Source organism: Neofelis nebulosa, chromosome 1 (assembly GCF_028018385.1).
Source record: "Neofelis nebulosa isolate mNeoNeb1 chromosome 1, mNeoNeb1.pri, whole genome shotgun sequence".
In the NCBI taxonomy this organism is placed as follows: domain Eukaryota; kingdom Metazoa; phylum Chordata; class Mammalia; order Carnivora; family Felidae; genus Neofelis; species Neofelis nebulosa.
Window position 1 is genome coordinate 82,927,002 of NC_080782.1, and position 23,144 is coordinate 82,950,145.

Consider the following 23,144-nt stretch of genomic DNA (forward strand, 5'->3'; position numbering starts at 1 on the left):
TTTAGAAACAGTCCCCACCCACTGCCTCCTCGCCTACAGCCCCTCCTCTGCTGTTCTGCCTGCTGCTCCCTTGTGGTGTACTCAGTAAACTTCTATCTCCTTCGTTCTGCCTCAGGTGAATTCCTTTCCAAAATATTTATTTACTTATTTGTTGGTTTGTATTTTTTTTTCTTTTTCTTTTTTTTTTCAATATATGAAGTTTATTGTCAAATTGGTTTCCATACAACACCCAGTGCTCATCCCAAAAGGTGCCCTCCTCAATACCCATCACCCACCCTTCCCTCCCTCCCACTCCCCATCAACCCTCAGTTTGTTCTCAGTTTTTAAGAGTCTCTTATGCTTTGGCTCTCTCCCACTCTAACCTCTTTTTTTTTTTTCCTTCCCCTCCCCCATGGGTTTCTGTTAAGTTTCTCAGGATCCACATAAGAGTGAACACATATGGTATCTGTCTTTCTCTGTATGGCTTATTTCACTTAGCATCACACTCTCCAGTTCCATCCACGTTGCTACAAAGGGCCATATTTCATTCTTTCTCATTGCCATGTAGTAGTCCATTGTGTATATAAACCACAATTTCTTTATCCATTCATCAGTTGATGGACATTTAGGCTCTTTCCATAATTTGGCTATTGTTGAGAGTGCTGCTATAAACATTGGGGTACAAGTGCCCCTATGCATCAGTACTCCTGTATCCCTTGGGTAAATTCCTAGCAGTGCTATTGCTGGGTCATAGGGTAGGTCTATTTTTAATTTTCTGAGGAACCTCCACACTGTTTTCCAGAGCGGCTACACCAATTTGCATTCCCACCAACAGTGCAAGAGGGTTCCCATTTCTCCACATCCTCTCCAGCATCTATAGTCTCCTGATTTGTTCATTTTGGCCACTCTGACTGGCGTGAGGTGATATCTGAGTGTGCTTTTGATTTGTATTTCCCCGATAAGGAGCGACGTTGAGCATCTTTCCATGTGCCTGTTGGCCATCTGGATGTCTTCTTTAGAGAAGTCTCTATTCATGTTTTCTTCCCATTTCTTCACTGGATTATTTGTTTTTTGGGTGTGGAGTTTGGTGAGCTCTTTATAGATTTTGGATATTAGCCCTTTGTCCAATATGTCATTTGCAAATATCTTTTCCCATTCCGTTGGTTGCCTTTTAGTTTTGTTGGTTGTTTCCTTTGCTGTGCAGAAGCTTTTTATCTTCATAAGGTCCCAGTAATTCATTTTTGCTTTTAATTTTCTTGCCTTTGGGGATGTGTCAAGTAAGAAATTGCTGCGGCTGAGGTCAGAGAGGTCTTTTCCTGCTTTCTCCTCTAGGGTTTTGATGGTTTCCTGTCTCACATTCAGGTCCTTTATCAATTTGAGTTTATTTTTGTGAATGGTGTGAGAAAGTGCTCTAGTTTCAATCTTCTGCATGTTGCTGTCCAGTTCTCCCAGCACCATTTGTTAAAGAGACTATCTTTTTTCCATTGGATATTCTTTCCTGCTTTTTCAAAGATTAGTTGGCCATACGTTTGTGGGTCTAGTTCTGGGGTTTCTATTCTATTCCATTGGTCTATGTGTCTGTTTTTGTGCCAATACCATGCTGTCTTGATGATTACAGCTTTTTTTTAAAATTTTTTTTAATTTTTTTTTTAGATTTATTTATTTTTTATAGAGACAGAGCACAATTTGGGGAGGGGCAGAGAGAAAAGGAGACAGAATCCGAAGCAGGCTCCAGGCTCTGAGCTGTCAGCACAGAACCCAACGCGGGGCTCAAACTCACAAACTGTGACATCATGACCTGAGCTGAAATCGGTCACTTAACTGACTGAGCCACCCAGGCGCCCCCATGATTATAGCTTTGTAGTAGAGGCTAAAGTCTGGGATTGTGATGCCTCCTGCTTTGGTCTTCTTCTTCAAAATTACTTTGGCTATTCGGGGCCTTTTGTGGTTCCATATGAATTTTAGGATTGCTTGTTCTAGTTTTGAGAAGAATGCTGGTGCAATTTTGATTGGAATTGCGTTGAGTGTGTAGATAGCTTTGGGTAGTATTGACATTTTGGCAATATTTATTCTTCCAACCCATAAGCACAGAATGTTTTTCCATTTCTTTATATCTTCTTCAATTTCCTTCATGAGCTTTCTATAGTTTTCAGCATACAGATCTTATACATCTTTGGTTGGATTTATTCCTAGGTATTTTATGCTTCTTAGTGCAATTGTGAATGGGATCAGTTTCTTTATTTGTCTTTCTGTTGCTTCATTATTAGTGTATAAGAATGCAACTATTTTCTGTACATTGATTTTGTATCCTGCAACTTTGCTGAATTCATGTATCAGTTCTAGCAGACTTCTGGTGGAGTCTATCAGATTTTCCATATATAATATCATGTCATCTGCAAAAAGTGAAAGCTTGACTTCATCCTTGCCAATTTTGATGCCTTTGATTTCCTTTTGTTGTCTGATTGCTGACGCTAGAACCTCCAACACTATGTTAAACAACAGCGGTGAGAGTGGGCATCCCTGTCGTGTTCCTGATCTCAGGGAAAAAGCTCTCAGTTTTTCCCCATTGAGGATGATGTTAGCTGTGGGCTTTCATAAATGGCTTTTATGATGTTTAAGTATGTTCATTCTACCCCGACTTTCTCAAGGATTTTTATTAAGAAAGGTTGCTGAATTTTGTCAAATGCCTTTTCTGCATCAATTGACAGGATCATATGTTTCTTATCTTTTCTTTTATTAATTGATGTATCACGTTGATTGATTTGCGAATGTGGAACCAGCCCTGCATCCCAGGAATGAATCCCACTTGATCATGGTGAATAATTCTTTTTATATGCTGTTGAATTCGATTTGCTAGTATCTTATTGAGAATTTTTGCATCCATATTCATCAGGGATATTGGCCTGTAGTTCTCTTTTTTTACTGGGTCTCTGGTTTAGGAATCAAAGTAATACTGGCTTCATAGAATGAGTCTGGAAGTTTTCCTTCCCTTTCTATTTTTTGGAATAGCTTGAGAAGGATAGGTATTATCTCTGCTTTAAACATCTGGTAGAACTCCCCTGGGAAGTCATCTGGTCCTGGACTCTTATTTGTTGGGAGATTTTTGATGACGGATTCAATTTCTTCACTGGTTATGGGTCTGTTCAAGCTTTCTATTTCCTCCTGATTGAGTTTTGGAAGCTTGTGGGTGTTTAGGAATTTGTCCATTTCTTCCAGGTTGTCCAGTTTGTTGGCATATAATTTTTCATAGTATTCCCTGATAATTGTTTGTATCTCTGAGAGATTGGTTGTAATGATTCCATTTTCATTCATGATTTTATCTATTTGGGTCATCTCCCTTTTCTTTTTGAGAAGCCTGGCTAGAGGTTTATCAATTTTGTTTATTTTTTCAAAAAACGAACTCTTGGTTTCGTTGATCTGCTCTACAGTTTTTTTAGATTCTATATTGTTTATTTCTGCTCTGATCTTTATTATTTCTCTTCTGCTGGATTTAGGCTGTCTTTGCTCTTCTGCTTCTATTTCCTTTAGGTGTGCTGTTAGATTTTGTTGTTTGTTTGTATTTTTTAGAGAGGGTGCAAGTGAACAAGGGGCAGAGAGAGAGAGGGAGAGAGAAAGGAAGAGAGAGAATCCACACAGGCTCTGCCCTGTCAGTGTGGAGCTATGGATGCACTGTGGGGCTTGACCTCACCACCATTTGGGGCCTGAATTCAAGAACCATGAGATCATGACCTGAGCCAAAGTCAGATGCTTAACTGACTGAGCCACCCAGGCACCCCGGTCTCTGGGGAATTCTTTCACTGCATGTGCCACTGGTTTCCACACATTTGTCACCTCCCATTTGGGGGACCCCACCCAATTGGAAGAGACACCACCTTTGGTAATATTAATAGGGGATGTTTTAGCAGAGTAAAATAAGGCCTAAAACCCAAATGGAATGTATGAGGGACAGGCCAGGTGGTGAGAAAAGGGAGAGAGCAAATGTTGACCACCCCTTTAATGAGATTTGTTATAAGGAGCAAGAAAAAAAATGGGATAGTCTTGCAGCAAGACTCCAGGTCTAAGGAGAGGTTATATGTGTATGCATTTTTTTTCTAGAATATTATATTTGTAAACATGAGTGCAGTTACTGCAGGTTAGTTAACACTGGACTCTCAAAAACACTGTTCAAATTTCAGTATATTAACTGATTAAAGTATGAACTTTGCTGCCACCTCTCCAGTACACAAATTGTGATGTAATTAACCTATGTGCATCTTGATCAGTGACCAGCCATATCACTTCTTTCAAAGTGTATTAGTGATTGGTTACTGTGCATCTGTTATTCAGCTCATACACAGACTGCAAAGCATAGAGTCGTCTTGCTTGTCTCTCAGTGATATATGTAAATGATAGGTGAATTTTTAAAGCTATTCTGATGATTAATGCTTCAAATAACTCTGATGTACTCGAATAAAATGTGAAAATTTGCTTTTTACCTTCAAACACAACTTCATTAATTCAGCCAGTGGACATAGAATTATCAATATTTAAAACCTGTTACGTGGACTTTCAGACAGGGTATTGAATTAAAATAATGCATTTTTAACTGAGTTTTGAAAAAATAAGACATAATGCATGTAACTGAAAACATTCAAGCATCGTGAGAAGAAGTAACATGCATGCAGTATGGTAAAATCTTTTAAATCACTTTACAAATAGCTTTGCAGTGTTTAAATCAAATGTAAATGGAGTTATAGAAGAAAGAGTGAACTTTGAAATTTTAACACTGCCTATAAGTGTTAACACTATCTAGATTCAAGGAACTCTAGATACACAGCCATTTAGTGAATGAAAACTTATCAACATAAATGAGAAAAGTGGCTGTCATGTATGTGTTCCATAGAAAGTGATGCTGGCAAAAAAAAAAAAAAAAAAAACTATATTAAAGCAACTCTGGGAGGCGTTTCACGATTTTGAAAATACAATGAGTAAAAGGTTGGAGGCTAATTCAAACTTAGATTCACCAAGGCATAGAAAAGATGTCTGTTTTGTATTGTAAGTCATACAGTAGAAAGGTGAGTTTTGAAATGTTCAAATTACTCTTGCTAAATAAAGCACTCGAAATTCTCAGTGTTTCTAATGTTTTAATCTACAGTACATTAAAAAAAATTCGTTTCACTATTTTTGTTTCATTTCCCTGTACATTTATAATTGACAATAGAAGAGTTTTTAATGTTTTGATAGGAAAATTTTTAAGTCCTGGGCAACTGTAATTTTTTCCTATTGATTAGTAAGATAGTTTTGTATGGTTGTATTGCAGACTAGAAGTCTGGAGTTCTCCCTTCTCCAGCAAGAGAGTGGACACAGAATTGAATACAAGAGAAGCTCATGTCTGGGAGGAGACAAGAGCCCTGAGCAGGGGTTTTGTCTGCATATTTATTGAGCTCTCAAGATATTACACACGTGGTGAATGTGAGGAAAACAATGCTACATGCAAGGACTGTAATGACAAGTTCCTGATCCTTCTTTTGCTGTCAAATGGGTTGGAGGGTGATTCTGAAAAGGCATAAAAAGAGACCTAGTAAAAGCATTCCGTTTCCCAGAATTATCCAAAATTTGAGATGGGTACTGGCTATAAGTGAAAAAGGATTTAGGTTATGCCGTATTGCCCAGGAATCATCCCATTCATTTCTAAGTTGGTCTTCTGCATAGATATTAAGCTTGGCCTGCACAAAGGAAGGTAAGGAGAAAAATCAGGGTTATCTGCATGGAATTCCTGCCAGTGATGGAGATCATGGCCATCAGATGCAAATCAGGGGTGTATACAATACCATTGTGTTGTAAGAGGGTAATGGTCTGGTTAGACAAGCGTTTAAGGCTTCCCCATGTTATATCAGGGGCAAGGATTTGAGTTTGTGGAGTGGCTTCAGGATGAGGAGTCAATGAAGAGGCTTCTTCCATCTTGAAAGAAGGGGGCAGTGGTCACTCTTTCAGAGTCATTCTCTGGAAGTCCTGGTTGATTGGAAGATATTCTGGGGGTCTAAACTATGTCATGATACGGTTTCACCAACCAAAAGGGAATCTACAGAGGTCCGGAATCTGAAAGAGCACAAACATATACTTTACCCCAGGTGAGGAGTTTAGTGGGTCCAACCCAGGTGGGTCTCCCTTCAGGGGTTTTGTATAGCACCATGGGATGATAGGGTTTATCTAATTTTAAAGAATGCCACTCAGCTGCAGTTAGCCCTTGAGGGTCAAGATTTAAAAAGTTAAGAGTGATCACAGTGTGATTGAGGAGAACATGAGGTTATAATATAGGCAGCTAGAGGCAATTCCCCCTTTTTTGTTTTTTAAACATTTTTTTAAGTGTGTTATGTACTCATTCTACAATTGTTTGGCCTTATGGATTATAAGGAGGGGCAATTTCAACCAAGGTTTGAGTAGAACAACTGAAAAGGGCATGCTGTCCTGCTGTTCTGCCCTTTTGGTTAAAATAATATATTTTTTTTCCATCTTTTGGGCAGACCAAAGAGAAAAAAACCTTAACATTTTTTTTAGCATCTAATGCAAATTTTTTTTAATGCTAGATTTATCAATTAAGCACAAAGCAAGTTTTCCATGGTAAAATCTTAATAAAGCACAAAGCACATTTTTAAGACCCAAATAGTCCTTTTTGCAATAAGACAAAAGCACAAACCTACATCTAGCAATTTTTGCAATAAGTCAAAAGCAGAAACCTACATCTAGCAATTAATGCTTTAGCCTCTATTTCATTAGATATCCAATGATTTGTCATTAGATATCCCCAATTTGTCATGCAAGCAAAACTTTAATGTTTTAGGTTACCAAAGCCTTTGAAAGCTATCTTAATAATTACCCGTGAAAACTATGAGACAAAGTTTACCATTAAAGTCATACTTTTGCTAACAAATTGGAACAGAAAGTATGAGCTTCTTTGACCTTGAGAAAACCTAGGTAGAATATATATATTTTTTAATTTAATGTTGATAAACAGGTCTATTTCAAACCAACAAACTTAAATTAGCTTAAACATTGAATACCTTTTACTTGGGTCTACCTAAGACAATTTGTTCCCCATATTTAATTTTTACCTGGAACATTTCTGGGGAAATCTGAAGTGAAGGGTCTTTGCTACTAGACATTTCCAATTGTGAGTCTCTCAAAAGTTCTGCAGCAGTGAATCCTCATATAGTTTTGCTTTTCTCTGACCTTGTCAGGGGAGATTAAAGTTCCGTACACTTTTTCTTTTAGAGCTCTAGTCTTCCCCGGCTTTCTACAGTCCTTGAGTACATGTCACCTTCTATCCACATCAGGGTCTCCAACTGTCACAGACTATAAGTCTGGAGTTCTTTCTTGTCCAGCAAGAGAGGGAATGCAGAATTGAATAAGAGAGAAGCTAATGTTTGGGAGGAAACAAGAACTCCAAACAGGGCTTTTGTCTCCATATTTATTGCGTTCTCAAGATCTTACACATGGCAAATGTGAAGAAAACAATCACATAGTAATCAATAACGTGTGTGTAAGAAGGAAAGGGTCTGGGGAACAAATGCAGTTTGAAGTTGTGATCAAAGTATATTGGAGCCAGATGGAAAGTAGTTTCCTGCAGGTGATATAACAAGTTACTCACAATCCCATTATGCTGTCTCGCTAACTAACCTTAGGTGCTTTTGCCCTGTGGTGGTGGCTTTCTGCCCTGAGCTTTTTTTTTTTTTTTTAATGTTTTTATTTTTGAGAGAGAGAGAGAGACAGAGTGTGAGCAGGGGAGGGGCAGAGAGAGAGAGAGAGAGACACAGAATCTGAAGCAGGCTTCAGGCTTTGAGCTATCATCACAGAGCCCAACGCGGGGCTCGAACTAGTGAACTGCAAGATCATGACCTGAGCCGAAGTCAGATGCTCAATGGACTGAGCCACCCAGCCACCCCCTCTTTTTTTTTTTCCTTCCCTAAGCTTCTTTAACCAATTTATGTAAGTATAAGGAATTCTTGAACCTATTTCCCCACATGGTTGCAACTTGCATAGACCTTTTCATGGTCCCACAGTACCATGCCAAGCAAGGGACTGCATGTATTTATATAATGTGATGGTTAATTTTATGTGTCAACATGGCTAGGCTATAGTGACTGGATATTTGGTGAAACAGTCTTCTGGATGGATGTTTCTATGAGGGTGTTTTTGGTATGAGACTGACATTTAACCAGTGAACTTTGAATAAAGCAGATTACCTTCCATTATGTGGTAGACCTCATCTAATTAGTCAAAAGCTGTAATAGGACAGACTGACCACCTCCCCCCAAGCCAGAAGGAATTCTGCCAACAGACTGCTTTTGCACTCTTTCTGCAACTCTTTCCCTGAGTCTTCAGCCTGCTAGCCTACTTCACCAGTTTTTGGACTTGCCAGCCCTCCACAATCACATGAGCTAATTCCTTAGAACAAATTTCTCTCTAGGGGCACCTGTGTGGCTCAGTCAGTTAGGCCTCTGACTCTTGGTTTGGGCTCAGGTCATGATCTCCCAGTTTGTGAGATCAGGCCCACCTAGGGCTCTGTGCTGACAGTGGGGAGCCTGCTTGGATTCTCTCTTTCCCTTTCTGTCTACCCATCTCCTGCTCATGCTCGCTCTCTCTCGCTCTCTCAAAATAAATGGATTAACTTTAAAAAGATAAATTTAAAACAAAACAAAAAAAGAGCAAATTGTCTCTCTCATTCTCTCTCTTTCTCCCCACATATATGTATATACACATCTAAAAAAATACCTACACACGCACACACACACCCACACATCTAATTGGTTGTGTTTCTCTGGAGAATAGATAATATATATGTATTATATATAAGTATGTATAATGTATAGGTACATACTTGTGTGCCTATGTTTATAAATACATTGTGTGTGTGTGTGTGTATGTATTTTTTTTTTGAATGAAAGTTCATTGGAGACAAAGACTTTCTATTGCTCATTGTTATGTGCTTTAGACCTAGAACAGAGGTGAGCATACTAAACAAACATTTCTTTAACAACATAAATTTTATCATTTGGAATAATAAAGACAGTTTTTGAGTCCCTTCACATCAATTAACTCTTTTTTTTATTTATTTAAGGATGCAATAAGGTGTATAAATAGTAACTACCACTACTTCACAGAGAATGAATGTAAATCAGATTTTGTTGTGTGAAATAGACTTCTTGCCTCTTAATCTGTGTTTTGTCCATCGTGTCTTCATATCCTGGTAGCATTCTTGGAAGACAAAGGGCAATATAAGTGTCATTTTTCCTGTTTTTGTTTTATGTTTGAGAACTTTTTTAAATTTTTGTTTCTCTTAGGCTGAACTAAATTTGCCAGGGGTATTGTGCGGTGGATAGGATTGTTGCTGGTGGAGACCAAGGACACCCCATCAGGTAGGAGTGGGTGGGGCCTCTGAGGATTGCCCCAGTATACCTTGTTTATGTAGAGGAAATGTGACTGCGGAAAGGCATTTCCCCTTATACTTAAAATGCAATTGTACTGCAGATCTGGATTTACCTAGAAGTTATTTCAAGCAGTATTTACCAAAAGTCATAATCCTTTAGAATTTGATTTAAATGTGGGATTTTTCTATGATACAGAAATTGGGATTTTTTTGTTTGATTTTTTTTGTTGTTGTTTTTTTTTTTTTTTTTTCCATTAAGGTAGGAGGATTTACTTTGGAAATTCTCCTAGTTTCTTCCATGTGCCTCCCCCCATCCAAAATAGTCTTCTGTTTTCTCCTCAACTGAAAATAGAGCTTTATGAAAAATAGAGCTGAGGATATCAATACTTGTAGAACAGGTACTGATCAGTCACTCCAAATGAAAAACAAACCGAGTCTAAGAACAGGAGATTGGTTTAAAGCCTAATGTGCCTTTTCCTGTGTGTTTGCTATGCTAAAGAGCAGCAAATGTTCAAAACTATTCCTCTTAGTTTAAAATTCGCCTGACAATAATGAAGCTTGTCAGTTCAGGATAGAATTAAGAGCTGGAAAGGTTTCAAGTGCTTGTATTCAACATTGATGAATGAATTACAGTCTCACAGGATGATTTTCACTTGTAATTTTTCACTCAAAAACTTGGTTTAAAGGCACAACATGAGTTTAATTCTGTTTTCCCTCCCATTGTACTTGAAAAATAAGTGTTGTCTTGTATTCTTTTCTTCAGTGGTTTTGAAGTTATTTATTTCGTACTTTTTAAAGTAATATTTGATGTGAAATGTAGGGGTCCAGGAGCAAACAGTCAAGAAATAATTCTTTTTATTTAATGTTTTTATTTATTTTTGAGAGAGAGAGAGAGAGCAGGGGCAGGAGAGGGACAGAGAGAGAGGGATACACAGAATCAGAAGCAGGCTTCAGGCTCTGAGCTGTCAGTATAGAACCCACCTCGGGGCTTGAACGCATGAACTGCAAGTACATGACCTGCACTGTAGTCAGATGCTTAACCAACTAAGCCACCCAGGTGCCCCATCAAGACAGAATTCCTGAGATGTCTTCAGGACAAAAAAAGTGGTTTTATTAAAGCACGGGGACAGAAAGAGCTGCACTGGGGTTGTGAGGAGTGTTTGACTATATACTTTTTTTTAAGGTTTGTTTTTTTTTTTTTTTGAGAGCATGCCTGTGCGTGAGCAGGGGAGGGGCTGAGAGAGAGAGAGGAGGACAAGAGGATCCAAAGCAGGCTCTGCACTGACAGCAGTGGGTCTTATGCGGGGCTTGAATTCATGAACCCAACCATGCGATCATGACCTGAGCCAAAGTGGGACACTGAACCACCCAGGTGCCCCCTGATTATATACTTTTTTTTTTTTTTTTTTTTTTTTTTTTTTTTTTTTTTTTATTTTTTTTTTTTAAATTTTTTTTTTTAACGTTTATTTATTTTTGAGACAGAGAGAGACAGAGCATGAATGGGGGAGGGTCAGAGAGAGGGAGACACAGAATCTGAAACAGGCTTCAGGCTCTGAGCTGTCAGCACAGAGCCCGACGCGGGGCTCGAACTCACAGACCGCGAGATCATGACCTGAGCCGAAGTCGGCCGCTTAACCGACTGAGCCACCCAGGTGCCCCTGATTATATACTTTTAAGTTGAGAAGAGATTAGGTATAGTTTAAGTCTCTAAGTAATTTGGAAGCTAGGCTTTCAGGGCCTCGAGGGGCTAGTTGCTATTTAAGATAAGGTCATTTACTACTGTCTACTAAAACATTAATCATACACTTCAAATGTATATCAGGGGGCCATATGTTTGGAGGACGATTGATAACATATATCTTAGGGTGGGGGAAGAGGTAAAGGATGTTTCCAAAAGGGTTTTCATATGTTAAGACTTACAGGATCCTGGAGGTTGGGCTGATGTCAAGCTAAGGTTGCCTTTTGCCTCTAGCAGAATGTTAATATCTAGGAGGTTGAGTTCCTGGAGGCAGGTCACTCTGCCTATATCAAGTACTTGTCAATGGGCTGTAATTGTAAGGAAGTTTAATTTTTTTTGTCTTTTGTCTTTGTTCTCCACATGGATATTTATGCATTACTTACATTCTTAAGCATGGATCTTCACTTAAGCATAGCCATTTTCTTCTCGCTTACCAAAAACTTAACATTTGTCCCAATAATATAATAAATGTTGAAATAAAAAAGATAGGGGGACACAGCGGGAAAAAATAAAGAATCCAATGGATGGCTAATACAATAAGGGTACAAATTACAAATGGCTTTCTAATAACCAAATAAAATTTGTACGTGAATTCAGTAAATATTTTGTTGGTTTGTAGACCTTTTTTCTTTTGTATTTTAGAATAATTAAAAATGGTAATTGGCAATTTCTTGAGTGCTGACATTTTGCCTGACGTGGTTCTCCCTGCTCTCCAGGAAATAGCTCTCTGAATCCACACAGCGACCTTAGGAAGTAACTAGCAGAACTGTCACATTTTACATATGAATTGAGTGAGACCCTATTGCTGGAGTCACTTGCCTGGGGCCATGCTGTTAGTAAGTGGAGGAAGGCTGCCTGGCCCCCAGACTGAACACCGTTAATGGCTGGACTAGGCCAAACAGACATGGCTTGTGTTGTTATTGCTTATCACATTGGTATTTTCTTCAGATGGCTACATGTGGAAACAGCTTTTTTAAAAGTGTTCAGCTAAACCATTTCTGATTAAATTCAATGAACTTCTAATTTTTAAGTCCCACATATGCCAAACTCAGTGATTAAATACGATTTTTCAAAATTAGTGTTGCCAGTCTGTTAATTACATTATATCACTTCTTAAACAATGTATTCATGGGGCGCCTGGGTGGCTCAGTCGGTTGAGCGGCCAACTTCGGCTCAGGTCACGATCTCACGGTCCGTGAGTTCGAGCCCCGCGTCGGGCTCTGTGCTGACCGCTCAGAGCCTGGAGCCTGTTTCAGATTCTGTGTCTCCCTCTCTCTCTGACCCTCCCCCGTTCATGCTCTGTCTCTGTCTCAAAAATAAATAAACGTTAAAAAAAAATGTATTTATTTAGCTTGAAACATCATGATCCATAGGTCACATAATGATCCATGGCTTAGAATGAAAAGCTGTTGATGTTTCCCTAACTTTCTTGACACAGCCTGTAGCTTCCCCTCTTCCTTTAGTCCTAAAATGAGGATTTTAGTTCTCTCATCCCCTCTACACGTTCTCCCAGTGAACTTTGGTTAAATTTTATATTAAATGCATTGTCAGTGATTTTAGTTTCGTGACTGTGTAAATGTATTTCCCAGTTTCATTTCCTTTCATGTGTAACTTATTTTCCTAATTTTTTTTGTTTAGTTTTCTTTGAATCTGTATTATGTTTTTACACACTTTCCAGTAACTATAGTTTTTCATGTAGTCTAACTTGTCAAATCTACTGCTCCTTTTTTTTTTTTTTTCTTTTCTTAGAGACATTCTTGCTGGAATATTCCATCCCTGGCTTCCATCTGAACCAGTTGCTCTTTCAGCTCGCTGAACCTGTGTCATCCAAGCGGCTCCTTCTGCTAGCAGCTTGGAGTTACTGTTTCATCTCAGTTAGGCTGGATCCCACTTCAGTGTCTGTGTGAATCTTTTTCTTGGTTTAGTTCTTTGTTTTGGTAGGACATATCCTCCAGTAGTTTTTTGAGAAAAAAATATTTGCGACAGAAATTTTCTCTTACTTTTCACACACAAAAATGTCTTTGTCCTACCATCTGATGAATAGTACTCAGTGAAGAAATCATTTTCTCTTAACATTTGAAGATGGTATTCTTTTGACTTTGAGCTTCTAATGTTTCTTTGAGAAGTTGAAGCCATTTTTGTTTCTCATTCTTTGTAATAGATCTGATTTTGCTCTTGGGTTTTTAGGATCTTTACTTTAGCCCTTATTCTGAAATTGCAAGATAATGAGCACAAATGTGAAGTTTTTAAAAATAGTTGTCCCAGACATTTTGTGGGCCATTTCATATGATGGATGTTCATTTTTGGAAATGAAGTTTTTGCTCTTCTTCCACTTCCATTGCTAGCTCTCTGTTCTCTGTGGAACGGTCACTCATTTATTCAACAAATATAGTTATTAAGCACCTTCTCTCCGCCAGTGATTCTGGCTTGAAGTCACAGCAGTGAAAGCATGGCTGTCACTGAGCAAATTAGTCAGATATTGGGCCTTCTCAACTGAACCTTTAATTTTCTTTTTATTGTAATCCATCTGTTGATCTACTTTGTTCTACTTTCTGAAAGATGTCCATGGCTTTATCTTCCAGATCTTTTACTTACTGACTTATTTTTAATTTCTATTCTTTTATTTTTTTAAATTTCCAGTTGCTCCTTCTTATTCTCTGATTATGTCTTTTTTATAGAATCCTGTTTCTCTTTCTTTCTTTCTTCTCTGTCTCTGTGACAGTTAACTAAAATGCATTTTTTTAAAGTATTCTTCTGTGCTCTGCGTGGTCTCTATTTATTCTAAATTGCTTTTGTAGTTTATTTGGTTGAGTCTCTTTCATGTCTGTGGCTTTCCCTAAATGTGTGATGGTCCTTCCCTATGTGTTAGTATTTAAGAGTTAAGCACTAAAATGCTAATTAGGCACTCTGCCTATATGTGTGAGTTTATAATCTGTTAAACAATCATGTGACCATGAGGCAAAAGAGAAGAGAAAGTGGAACTGAGACTGGACATGATTGCTGGGATCAGAGTATAGTATGCCCTATGTACCTACATAAGCAGTTTAAGCTTTATTCCATAAACACTGAGAATTCACATGATGTTCATACTTGAGGTGAGTCATTTGCAGTTATTCCCTTTAGATGCAGATTTCCTGCCTTTGTTCCATTCTCTCATAAACAGTTCTCCCTGGCTCTGATAATATTTTAATATTAGTGACTAAATACTAAATCCACTGCTTTTAATTGCCATATCTATCGTAATGTAGTTAATTCTTTCATTTTGAATGCAAATATCAAGTAACAACTCTTGATATAGCCCAGTTATACTATTGCTGGCTAGGGAAGTGCTGAGTTGTAATTGAAATCATTTACAGTCACATTGGCCCCAATGTTAGTCACTCAATAGTATGTATTTTCTAGATACATGTTTTAGTAACTAGTTAAAAAAAAAAAAAAAAAAAGGTAACACTCTCGGTCTTTGTTCATGGTACATCATATCTTTTATTTGTTCTAAGTACAATTGACCCTAGTACAACATGGGGGTGAGTGGTACCAACCCCCTGCACAGTCAAAAATCCACATATTACTTCTGACTTCCCAAAAAGTTAACCAACGGCTGAAAGGCTTACCAATGACAAATAGTCAATTAACACATATTTTTTATGTTATATATTATATTCTGTATTCTTACAGTAAAGTAAGCTAGAGAATGTTATGAGGAAAGTCATCAGGAAGAGAAAATACATTTATAGTACTGTACATATATTTATTGGAAAAAATCCCCATGTAAGTGGACCCTGCAGTTTATTTTTTTTTAAGATTTTTTTTTAATCTTATTTTTGAGAGAGAGAGACAGAGCGTGAGCAGGGGAGGAACAGAGTGAGCAGGAGAGGAACAGAGGAACAGAGAACTGCTCAGGAACAGTGAGCAGGGGAGGAACAGAATCCAAAGCAGGCTCCAGGCTCTGAGCTGTCAGCACAGAGCCCGACGTGGGGCTTGAACCCATGAGCTGCGAGATCATGACCTGAGCCGAGGTAGGACTCTTAACCGACTGAGCCACCCAGGGGCCCCGACCCTTCAGTTTAAACCTGTGTTGTTCAAGGGTCAATTATAATTCCAAGTAAAATAAGTGACAGTGTTTACTTCGACAATTGATATAAACAAAATACCTCAAAACACAATTTCTTTTCCTTAAGAAAAATGGCAGAAAACATTTTTTATTATATGGTATATAACTTGTGTAAATTACTTTCTGTGAACAGAGCCCTTTGCACTCATGAATTCTTGGAGATTTGCCCTTTAGTAACACTGCCCTGCCAACGGGGCAATAGGTAAGTAGTGAGGTCCTAAGTCTCAATGCAAGGAGACGGCACACAGCAGCACAGAAATTCCCAAACTAGTAGTCCTCATTCACTTCATTATTCATTCAGCACATATATATTTTGTGTAGATTATGGACCAGGCACCACAAACAAAGATCAAATTTTACATCTTGGTAAATATCTGCAGTGCCTCCTGGTGCCAGACATCATACAGGAACCAAATAAATGACGGAGGATGAAGAATGGTAATTCATCTGTGCCTGTGAAGGTCAGGGAGGGCTTTCTAGCACTCTGGTAGTTAAATAGAATAAAATCCTCAGTGAAGCTACCAACACAGGAAAGAGTATTAAAGGTAACAAGAATTATGAACTGCTTTTGACAAGAGAGGTTAAGAATTTAGCCAAAGGACACGAAATGTTGCAAGAATCTAGCTTTTAAGTGTTTCCATGAAAAACTTGCATGTGATTACATTACTATTGAGGAGGAGTGTTTTGATCTAAAGAGCTGAGTGCTTATAGAGCGGGCTCACCTCTTTGGAGCACTTAAAGCTCTTACGAAAGAAGAAAAATGAGAGAGGAATTCCTTTGAGTGACATAGAAAAAAGTTAACACTAATTCCACTTTCTCCTTGGGGGACAAAGTGTAGAAAGCCAGATCTCGAGCAATCTGAGCAATTCTCACTTCCATATAAGACTGGAGCTCATTGTTACTGGTATGGAGAGCAAGGGGTGACCTTCTGTCACTTCAAATATGTCGGGAGAATGCTTTTATAAAGACTTAATTCAGGGAATGCAGTTTCTCAACAGTGGCTGGAGATTTAATATCAGTGCCCATGAGGACTGGAGCTGGCAAGAGAAATGTTAAGAGTGGGGGTATGGAAACTGTGACCAGGAACCCAGTTACAAAGAAAGGGGTGTTACTGTGGTCATTACAAGTGCTGAAAGTGAGGCAGGTTGAATGCAAAATTCTGGACCAAGTGGAGAGATCAGAAGCAGTGTGTAGAAATCCAACATGGGCAAAGACACAGAAAAGAGCCAGACAGAACCAGAAAGTACAAAACTATGTCTTCATTTCATTTCAGACCAGGCATGAGCAAGCAAGGAACTGAATCCCCTGAGGTAGAATCATGGAGACTCATAGGTTAGAACAAGCAGGCCATGGTTCATCCTTGTGGTTGAGTTTCCAACAGACTTCAAGGGTTAACAGCTGCATCACAAGCCAGAATAAGGGAGTATTTGGCTGCTGGTGGTCTTTGCAGCAAACAGCTAGATCCTCTGAGGAGTCAGCAGTTAGGATGTATGTTTCGATTTTATGTGTGAATGGCATTTGAGTTCCTCAAAGCAATTCACACCTATTATCTTGTTGATTCTCATGATAGATCTTTGACATAGATTGGTATGTATACATAATCATTTTTTTTTTATCAAGAAAGACAATTCTGCACAAAACCATCAATTTGGCCAGCTTCATTTCTACTATTTATTAAATACCACAGATTGCGTACCGCTTATGCAAAGAGAGAAGGCTGTAAATATGTTCAGGGTTTTTATCTTTCCAAAATACAAAGTGGTATAGTCTAGGGTGATTATTGTGTTTGTTTCCTTTGGTTTCAAACTGAGGATACAAATAACTAACTATTTCGTCAAAATGTCATCTCTATTTCATTATGTAGTGTTGTCTCTGGGAGGTCACTATCCAGCAAAATATTGTATTTTTCAGCCTTTGTTTAATCTAGGTGGAGCCAGATGACTGCTTCTCACTAATGACTTGTGATTAGAAAGGTGACTTCTGGGTCCAGGCAGTTAAGAAGTAGGTGTGCCTTATCCATCCTTCTCCCTCTTTCTGTCAGCTGGATGCAAAGGACTCCGTCTAAGTCCCTTGGGATGGCAGAGCCACCAAATGGGAGGAACTTGGGTCCTTGAATAACCATATAGAGAGAAACCACCTGCCAACTAGGAACATTCACATTAGAAAGTGAGAAACAGATGTATGTTGAATTAGACCACTTGTTATGTTCAACAGCTGTTATCACATTGACTACATAATTCCTTTTAAAAATAGGAATTAAGAAGAGTTGCCAGATTTAAGTAAATAAAAACATAGACCATTAAGTGACTAAAGACAGAGGTGCAACCAAGTGAAGACCATTAATATATATGTATTTTGAAACTATAAAAGGCGTTAAATCAAGCAGAATGCTGTATCATCAAATGGTGACATTCAATATGTAATATATCAAATTGATAATAGACTTGAGAATTTATATCGTTCAGAATACTTATATCATTCTTTCTGAAAACCATTTTTAACGTTTATTTATTTTTGAGAGACAGAGGAAGAGAGAAGGAGTGGGGGAGGGGCAGAAAAAGAGGGGAACAGAGGATCTGAAGCAGGCTCTCTCCTAATAGCAGAGAGCCTGATGCAAGGCTCAAAGGCAACCGTGAGATCATGACCTGAGCCAAAGTCCAACGCTGCATCAACTGAGCCACCAAAGCACCCCTGAAATATTTAACCATTATTATTTAGATAAAATATTTTCAGTCCTAAAACAACATCTAGCTGTTATCAATGTAAATTTAAACTGAAGTATGCAATAACATATTTTTAAAAATGGAAATCTAAAATTATTAGATTATGTCAAAAAGTATTTATAATTGTGTTCCATTAAAAAAATAATTTGGGATGAGCACTGGGTGTTGTATGGAAACCAATTTGACAATAAACTTCATATATTGAAAAAAAAAGAAAAGCATTTTTGCATGCATATACTGTAAATATATATTATAAGGCTTTGTCTCTAAATTTCTACGGTTAAAAGAATAAAAAAAAATAATAAGTACCTGATTATTTTCAACAGGGCTTACTGACTGTGAATTCCTAATTCCTTAAAAGAATAGAAAAATGTTGCCATTATTTTTGCATTTTTCAAAAGAAACTTCCATAATATTGCTGAAAAACAAGAAAGGGTATCAAGAGTAAAAGAGAAATAATGATAAATTTGTAGAAGTTACTGAAGTAGATTGGGTTCACCTCTAATTCTGACTTTCAGGAAAAGGTGAATCAGCATGAGCTACTTACTGGTTTCCTCTCCTGGAATTAAGTCTATAGAACTATAAAAGGAAAGGAGGAACCAGGGTAGGATAATATTTGTATTTCAGTGCATTTTTTTCAATTCTAGAAGATATATTTCAGGGTCATTTGATTCTGATTCTACAAAGTCTAGTTAGAACTCTTTAAATTACAGATGATCAAGAGCAATGCAAAATAACTTCTGTCTACTAACAGGCAAATTCTGTTTTATCCAATGGAAATTCAATTGGCTTTTCTTCTCCCCTGTGGAACAGTTTTTTTGCTCTATTTGCATATTCATTTAAATAGTCCTGATCTTCAGGGGCCTCTGGGTGGCTCAGTCAGTTAAACATTCAAGTCTTGATTTCAGGTCAGGTCATGATTTCACAGTTTGTGAGTCCAAGCCCCACATCAGGCTGTGTGCTGACAGTGTGGAGTCTGTTTGGGATTCTCTCTCTCCCTCTTTATCTGCCACTCCTCCATGCTCTCTCTCTCTCTCTCTCTCTCTCTCTCTCAAAAGAAATAAATCAAAAAATTTTTAAAAATCTAAATATTCCTGATCTTTAAGTGTGTTTCTCAACAGATTCTTTGTTTTTAACTGAAAACTTTATTAGAGTGGTTTTAGGTTCAAAGCAAAATTGAGCTGAAAGTATAGAGGTCCATATATTCCCTCTCCTTTTTTCCCGGAAACCCTGCTGTTGACATCCCTTACCACAGTGGCACATTTGTTAGAAATGATAAACCCATACTGACATACCACCCTCGGCATAGTTTCTATGGGGGTTTACTCTTGGTGTTGTACATTCTATGGGTTTTGACAATTGTATAGTGACATTTATCTACCACTATTATAGTATTATACATGCCTTAAAAAACCCCAAACAATATATATATGACACCTAGTTAAATATAGATTTTTGGATAAATAGTAATAATTTTTAATATAATAATCATTTATAAGAATAAATTTTAGTATAAGTATGTTCTAAAAATTATGTGCATGTTATACAAAAGCTTTATTCACTGTTCATCTGTAATCCAAACTTAACTAGACATCCTGTATTTTATCTGATAACCCTAGAATTATGAGTAAGCAAATTAAAGAGTTGATGACATAATTGTGCTTGGATGTTTAATTATTAATTTGTTGTATGAAACATTTTATTTTGGAAGAGATTTGTTTACTAGCAAATGTTTTCTTTAATCCTACCCTCTCTAGTGAACTTCAGCATTTAAAACCCCAAGACACTTACTATTGCAGAAATGGAAAGTGAGAATTTGCTAAGGGTCTGTTTGTAAACCTCTCCTGAAAATAAAGAAGGAAAGTGGTAAAAAGATAAAATAGAAATTTAATGTGAGTTAAATGTTTTATACAAGTGGGTCTCTTTTTTCTTTTTTCTTTTTTTTTTTTGATGGAGACCAATAATTCTACCACTTTAATTTCATACTCTTGATGAAGATAAAGGAAAAAAGCTCAATGTGTTTTCAAGGAAAATTATGCAGAGCTCAGGAACACCATCACTGTATAACAGGGCTGGTTCCTTCCCTGACTTGCTATGAAGTCATGGAAAATTGAATATATGAACTCTCATTCAGAAGTAATAAATCATATATACAAAGAATTTCAAAGAGTTACCAATTAGAGAAAATAAAAATTGACTGCCATTACAGTACATTAATCAAAACTTCTTAAACTAGAAAAGCTATAAAAAAAAGTACCTTTTCAAAATAAAAACAGGAGGTAATTAATGTGAAAGATTTAAATTAAGAGAAAATTAGTGATTCTCTACTATCATTTAATTAAATCCTCCTTTTTTACAGAGAGAGAAATGAGACCCAAAAAATTATGAATATGCCCCAAGACACGCAGCTAATCAGTGCTACAAAACCCAGTCATGTGCTTTTTCTTAGGTTCATCTCTTTTTCCTACAGAGAAGTTCCTGCAATGGAAGCAAACTGAGAAAAAAAGACCAAATTCTAGTGCATCAAAATTCTATTTTATCATTAAGAGGACAATACCTACATTTAATTGCCTTAAAACAAAAAGTACAATTTCTGTGATATGATACATCTCTTGAATCAGAGTAGCAAATCAGAAAAATTCTAGATATTTAAATGTCAAGACAAGGTTTGTACACTACTGAATATACAGTACTGCTCAACACCTGTTAAGGAGTACTAAGACTGGCGGCGCCTGAGTGGCTCAGTCGGTTAAGCGCCGACTTCGGCTCAGATCATGATCTCGCGGTCTGTGAGTTCGAGCCCTGCGTCGGACTCTGTGCTGACAGCTTGGAGCCTGGAGTCTATTTCGGATTCTGTGTCTCCCTCTCTCTGACCCTCCCCCATTCATGCTCTGTCTCTCTCTGTCTCAAAAATAAATAAACATTAAAAAAAAAAAAAGTACTACGACTGTATATAATGATATATATTATTTTATATGTCGGTGTTTTATTTTTTTCCTTTCATTTGCAATAGTGAAGAGATTTTCTCTCCAAGAATGAACCAAAAGAACATTAGAATACTTCCATAATAAAGGATAGATTTTTACTGTTTAGTTAATGCTAAATGAGAAACATCAAATACATGGTGTCTGTATTGGGACTACAGCACATTTAACATATATTATCTGTCTAACCCCAAACGTCACGATGTATCTGTCATCTTGGCAACTGAGGCCACATTCATTTAATAGTTATTGATCATCGACTGGGTGGCGGGCACTATGGCAGTCCCTGGCACAAACCTGGACTTTCTGATTCTTTGCACTTCACTGTGCTAAATCTTTAACTCCTTAAAAATAAATAGTTAAGATATTGGGATAAAATAGCAATCAGAAAAGTGTGCTTTGGGTAGACTCATATACAGAGAAAGCAAATTTTGATGTATAAAATTTTAAAACTCTTAAGTATATTTTAATAGTCAATAAAATTAAAATCTTGAAGGTCTGGATCACATAGCCTTATTTGAAGAGAAAGAATGATATTTCTAATATGGCTTTCTAGGTAGGCCATTTTTAAGATGCGACTTAATATTTAATCCTAGTTCCTGCTAATATTGTGCCTTTGCTGAGTAGAGCCAGAAAATGGTGCCAGATGATTCTGTCAGGCTTATATGTAAATCCGCAGGGAAAAATCATGAAGTTAAGTAATATTCATACTTGACAGATAAATGGTAATAGTGACAAGGAATCTCAGTGTTACAGAACGAAGTCAGCCATTATTGAAGTTGGGAGAAATGAAAGCAATCTAAAATTTTCCTTGCCACCAAAATGATGTACATGCAGCTTTCACACGTTCCCATTGGATCATGGCATCCTATTAAAATTTGGGCTGAAATGTCTCATAGCAATATAATGAGTCTTTTAAAAATAATCCTTTAAAAATAACTTGATAAAATCTTGCTGACATAAATATCTGTAGAGTTAGCCACATGTATGGTAACCTGACTATTTCCTTCAAAGACCATAAATGATCTGAAAGAAGTCATATCACTTTAACAGTCTTTCTCTCCATAGCTTTCCTCTCCTATAATTTCAGGCCAACACTGAAGTGTTGAAAAACACTTTCAAGTAACTGTTTAATTTCTTTTTCAAAAATATACTAAGAGGCAGCTTTGTCAAAGAAATGAAATTCTCTTTGTGATGGAATGTATGAAGGGGCACCCAGGTGGCTTAGTCGGTTAAGCATCTGACTTCAGCTCAGGTACATGGATTCAAGTCCCACAATGGGTTTTGTGCTCAGAGCTCAGAGCCTGGAGCCTGCTTCAGATTCTCGGTGTCACTCTCTGCCACTCCCCGGCTTGTGCTCTCTCTCTTGTCTCTCAAAAATATATAAACATTAAAAAAAAAATGGACTATATAGATAAATAGATATAAATCTATATGTATCTAAATATAACATTACATTATCAACATTATGCGTTTGTCTTTCTTGAAAACATTATTGATGCTATTCTTAGGCTACTTCTCTTCTCGCTTCACATGTTCTTGCTCTGCATCTCCTTTACACCAGCAGCGTCAAACTGCCTACATCCTAAATGCCTTCCAATTCTAAATGCCTGTCGACTGTTCTGCTCACCTCCACATGCACATTCTCAACTGCCTACGTGACATCTCAACATGTCTCCCAAATGGACCACAGTGCCTTTCCTGCAAAACTAACTCTAATTCCTAAATTCCCCTCTGCTTCTCTCAATTATCTAATTATGGGAGTATAGCAGAGTAATTATTAGAATAGGCTATGAAATCAGACTGTCTGGCTTCAAATCTTGACTTTGTCACTTTCTAGTTGGTGACCTTGTGCAAATTACTCAATGTTTCTGTCCTCAGTTTCCTGATCTTTAATACAGGAGTAATACCTGTCTCCTGGTGTTGAATGAGAGTTGAATAAACAGTCTCTCAGCAGTCTTAGAATATAGCTTATGTTCTATAAATGTTAGCTTTTATTCTTGTTTCTAAAACATTCATAGTCTAGTCAATTTCTCAAATTAGAAACTAGTAATTTTCCTCTTTCTCTCTTCACAATTTACTTTATCATCTGGATACATCACTACTGCTTCCTAAAAATCTATTTTATCTGTCCTTTTTCCCCTGAACACTAGTTTTAGTTCAGGTACTCATCATTTCTCACCAGCATAACCTATGTCCTTGC

General features: G+C 37.4%; 1 protein-coding gene across 20 annotated transcripts in view; it reads left to right on the top strand.

The window, feature by feature from the left end:
• MCTP1 (multiple C2 and transmembrane domain containing 1) overlaps window positions 1–23,144 on the top strand; it is a 535,749-nt gene that overhangs the window by 99,445 nt on the left and 413,160 nt on the right. The window lies entirely within an intron of this gene.